The sequence below is a fragment of the Haliotis rubra genome, unplaced genomic scaffold (assembly GCF_003918875.1).
Source record: "Haliotis rubra isolate DU_JTF1 unplaced genomic scaffold, ASM391887v1 Scf1338, whole genome shotgun sequence".
In the NCBI taxonomy this organism is placed as follows: Eukaryota; Metazoa; Mollusca; class Gastropoda; order Lepetellida; family Haliotidae; genus Haliotis; species Haliotis rubra.
Window position 1 is genome coordinate 1,574 of NW_025765268.1, and position 5,591 is coordinate 7,164.

At 40.5% G+C, this 5,591-nt stretch overlaps 1 long non-coding RNA gene across 1 annotated transcript; it reads right to left on the reverse strand.

The window, feature by feature from the left end:
• Positions 1-1,553: 1,553 nt before the first annotated feature.
• On the reverse strand, positions 1,554-4,904 carry LOC124267779. The gene is made up of 3 exons (XR_006896121.1): positions 4,889-4,904; positions 2,753-2,863; positions 1,554-1,634 (listed from the first exon to the last, which is right to left on the reverse strand). It is a non-coding gene; the product is annotated as an uncharacterized LOC124267779 (long non-coding RNA).
• Positions 4,905-5,591: the final 687 nt, after the last annotated feature.

Here is a 5,591-nt window from a genome sequence, read left to right on the forward strand (position 1 = left end):
CTACGGTCTGTGTACCCAGGTTCACAGGTACAGGTGTTAAAGTTGTTGACGTGAGTCGACACAGGTACCGTTGACACATGGGTTTGTCATCACAGTCGTCAATATCTACAAGCGTTTACATCATGAAGTAACCTATACTGTAAAGATACATAATGTTCTGGACTAATGAATCGTCATAATAAGGACATTTTGCCAATCACCGCAGGCGAGGTGTTCCCACGGACAGCATGGCGCTGGGACGAATGGGGACCATTGAACTATTGGGAATTCTGAGGAAGATGAAGACGTGCTCACCTGTGCTGCAGTTCATGTCCGTGTACCAGGTTCACAGTCACAGGTGGTAGTTGTTGACGCCATGTCACAAAGTACCGTGCTACACGGGGGTTTGTTGAACACTCGTCAATTTCTGGATAGTGATTTACCCAAACTAATTATGTCATTTTGATGATGAATATGTTACGTGTGCCTTCTAAAGACATTTGGATACCATATACGTGTTGTACTGCAGTGTATTTGGATACTGTATGCGCTAATACGTATACGCGTTGTACTGTAGTGTCTGTGGATATCGTATATGCCAATGCGTATACACGTTGTACTGTAGTGTCTGTGGATATCATATATGTCAATGCCTATACGTGTTGTACTGTAGTGTCTTTGGATATCATATATGCCAATACGTATATGCGTTGTACTGTAGTGTCTTTGGATATCATATCTGCCAATGCATATACGCGCGTTGTACTGTAGTGTCTGTGGATATAATAAATGCCAATATATGCGTTACACTGCGCGTTGTACAGGTGTCTGTGGATATCATATATGCCAATACGTATACATGTTGTACTGTAGTGTCTGTGGATATCATATATGCCAATACGTATACGCGTTGTACTGTAGTTTCTTTGAATATCATATATACCAATACATATACGCGTTGTACTGTAGTGTCTTTGGATATCATATATGCCAATGCGTATACGCGTTGTACTGTAATGTATTTGGATATCATATATGCCAATACGTATATGCGTTGTACTGTAGTGTCTTTGAATATCATATATGCCAATACGTATACGCGTTGTACTGTAGTGTCTTTGGATATCATATATGCCAATACGTATACGTGTTGTACTATATTGTATATTTTCTGTCCATATTACTTGGATGACGTTACACTTCGATGCATATCCTTGCAGTTTATCAACAATGAATGTTTCCTCAGTGGATGTTCACGTTTGTGTGATAATTATTCGTCTTGCAACTCTAGATACTCTACTCGCATTAACCCATGTCGTGGTAAAAGAATTAAACCTTAAATCCTGAAAAGCTTTGTAACGGGTTTCAGAGTTGCATAGGGATTGAGTTATACATCGGTGTTTTCACCTCTGTTAGACAGTGGTTTCATTCAACGGTTTCTTACAGTGGACCTCTGAATTTATCGTCGGCACGACGTTCATATAAATAATTTCCTGACGAGATTAATAGGGTAGGGACTACCGTGGTGAGAAAAGACGCCTCACCTGTGCTGCAGTTCGGTCTGTATACCCAGTGGTCACAGGTACAGGTGTAGTTGTTGACGTGGTCCACACAGGTACCGTTGACACATGGGTTTGTCGCACAGTCGTCAATATCTAAATTATATGTTTCATTGTGAATTAAGCAATAGTACTGGGATGTATAATTGTCCGTAGAAACGAATAGGTGTTAACGTGTAGTTGTTGACGTGGTCCACACAGGTACCATTGACACATGGCTTCGTTGCACAGTTGTCGATGTCTATGAAAATCATTATGGTGTATATTCAATGACACACACACACGAACACACATATGCACACAATACACGCTGCTGGAGACACACATTAAATATACACATAACACACACACATATATATATATTGTGAATATCAATATAATATGATGTGCGGTTGTGTGCTACTTTAGACGCTCCCCACGCTCAGTCGTTTAACAGTGGATATTCATCTGAGGAGTCTTAACAATATTGGGCACTGGTGGCAGTCGTGTAAGCTTCCTGAAAAATACTGTTTTCTAAAATCATCTCTATTTCTGATCACTAAGTGTTGTTGTTTTGTTGGGGTTTTTTTGGGGGCAACAATAGTTTCATCCCTGTCATGTAACCACGACATGGAAAACAAACTGGAAAATGAAGTAATTGATATCATGTCACATAAGACGATATCGCTTTTGTTGAAGGTAAAGACATTAATTTTGAATTACGTCGGCGGTGTAGTCGTGCAGACGTTGCTGCTGATACCTGGCGAACATGGTTAAACGGCGTGTTTGGGTGTATTGTATCGGGCCTAACACTTCATGCACTTGCGCAATTGGAAGCTGGAAGAGATGAAATATTTATGGATAACAACTTGAATTCACCTGAACAAATGTCAAGAAGTAGGACTGAAACAAACCTTACAGAAAATAACCTGTTACAAATTTGTTATCCATAATTGTGTACGGCTTCCATACACGTTATTCGTAAATGTTCAAAGTCGTCTATAAAAGTTTGATGCCATCCATAACAATCTCTTGCACTTAGTGAGACATTTTCAGGAACCGATACATGCCATGTAAAATATTGGTGCTATACTAGTAAATCATCTCTGTACACCTGCCTGGGAAGCACGGTGTCCATACAGAAGGAGTCAGAAATAACGTGGAGTTACGGCGAATACGACCATGTGACCATGTGTGAGTTACGACCATGTGTGATCCACGGGTGGACTTCTCACCTGTGCTGCAGTTCCAGTCTGTATACCCAGGGTCACAGTCACAGGTGTAGTTGTTGACGTGGTCGACACAGGTACCGTTGACACATGGCTTCGTTACACACTCGTCGATATCTGCAAACGGGTACATCGTGATTTAACACAAAATAGCTATGATGATTTGATTATTAGTGTGTTACACATTCTTTCCTACCATGTACGTCAGGTTCATGTTTCGCACTGTAAGGTATATTTTGTGTGGAAATTATTCAGATGAATATGCACACAGATGTATCACTTTACAATGTATCTATCATTACTAAACCTACTGTAGATGTTCCAGCTCCTGTGATATTTATTTGCCGTACCACTTTGCATACTCGTGTCAGAAGTAACTTATTCAACGTTAAAACTCGCACCTTTCTCAGGGTATTTTCAGTTAAATATAAGTACGATGTATATCAGTCAGATGCGTTAGACATTAGCAGCAGTCATGTGTGTTTTTAAACACGGGCGTCTTCAACAATCATCCCAATATAAGATACAATTACGCAAAGAAACACCCTATTTTAACATTGTCTTAACTCCCAGAGTGTCAGAAGGGCTGTGTTCTAGAAGGTGAACACTGGGCAGCCTCCCAGTGTCAGCCAAATGTTTGAGACATTATGAAGTGACGCTCTCTACCTGTTCTTATCGCTACCGTGCACGTGGTTAAAACCCATGGAGGATTGGGGAAACGTTGTCATGTCACTTAAGACACTGTTTTTGTGCCAACCCCAGACATCCACTAATGACGTGTTGCGCAGTGTCATTATATATTGATAACATACGGTCAATATTTTTTCTAATGCAAAATCAAATTATTTTAATATTGCCGGTTTCGAGTGGTTATTGACTGTTGTTACTTCCCAGGCTACCATGCTATGCATGGTTACGTTCCTTCTCAGCACTCTGCAGGTAAACTTGACCCAATAGTCGCTCAAACTGCCTCGACTTGAAAACCCACCTGTGCCAATTTCGTATTGTCATTGCTGACTTTCATTTCTCTACAAGAACCATACGACATTCCGAATATGTCGTGGTTCCTTGGACCAATGAAGATCCGAGGTTAGAATTGATCTTCAGTTACCCAAGCTTGTCGTAAGAGGCGACTAACGGGATCGAGGTGGTCAGGTTCGCTGACTTGGTTGACACATGTCATCGTATCCCAATTGCGTAGATCCATGTTGCTGTTGATCACTGGAATGTCTGGTCCGAACTCGATTATTAACAGACCGCCACCATGAGAGCTGGAATATTGCTGAGTGCGGTGTAAAACTAAACTCACTCACTCGTGCATCCTTGGCTCCTTTAGGAAAATTGTGTAAATCTTTCATCTGCCACAGCAGGGTTATAAGAGATATATTAGTGTACAGAGCACAGTACACAATCACATTGTCATGGAGGGCCTTCGTTACACAAACTACACCAACGCATGATGTCAGGAACATATTTTGGCATGAAGCTGTCATTATCCTGAATTTGTTTCATTCATCAATGAACAACAGAACAAAACACAGGTGCAGTATATGGTTTGATGGCTTTATACAGGCTTTCTAGAGGTTTACGTTCTGTATCCCTTAATATATATATTTGATATTCCATGAGATCGTCAGTGACTCCTCCTCCAAGTAATGATTCTACCCTGAGGAGTCTCCTCTATTGTTATATTGTAATGTAGTGACTCATAAGATACTCAAAGTAGGAGATGGTTAAGGGAACATAATCAGTTCGTATGGATTCCTTCTTTCCACTGTTGACAAAGCAGGCCAACTGTTTGTTATAGGTTATAGGTCTGTATGAGCTAAAGCAGTCTAATAATATACACTGACTCCTTTGTTGCTTTGTAATGTACGTTTGTAATGATACGTTTTCAAAAAGCTTCTGAATACAGTATAACAGGATGCTTTAATTTGAGTAAAATAAATGTGTGAAGCGAAAGTCATTCCAGATTGATAAAACTAATAAAACAACCGTCGGTCCATAATCTGCAGACACATCGGTGGGCCGGAAAGCGGGGAGATGTGTCCATCTGTGTGATGTAGAGGTGGACAACCCCGGGAAAACATGGTGCAACATTACAAGGGACGAGATTACCGTGGTGAGTGCAGGACGTCTCACCTGTGCTGCAATTCCATTCTGTGAACCCAGGTTCACAGGTACAGGTGTAGTTGTTGACGTGGTCGACACAGGTACCGTTGACACATGGGTTTGTCGCACAGTCGTCGATATCTACAAACAGTTGCATTATGAATTAACCAAAACGTATCTGTATGCTTTGGTTTTGTGTATGTTTATGCCCATATCAAAACACGTTATATTCACTGGCCTTTGGATTGCTGACATCTAGATACATATTAATTAAGAGATGCCGTTCATATAGATACTGTCCTTTTTACATCGTGTTTAATACATACCCAAGGTTCGGCCCCTGGCTTGGAGTAACAATATAGCTAGGGTGAATAACCATTCTGAGGCAAACGTCTTTAATTTGCCCTTTCTACTGAAACTGGAGTGAGTGAGTGAGCTAATATTTAACGTCACATCGGCAATATCTCAGCCATATCGTGACGAAAACAATTTATATAATACAAAAAAGAAAACATTGGGAAGAGTTAAACCTGTCGACGATGGACAGTAAAAATACTAGATTATCACAGACATAAACATAAAACTAGCATGTAAAACTAAAACAGTGTAATTAAAGAAGACAATACAATATAAAACACGGGCTGTTAGATCGCCAGCATCTGAAGGTAGATCACCATACTAGGAACCATGGGGACTTACATTACTTTTGCTACCTGCATGGAGCCATCCCTTC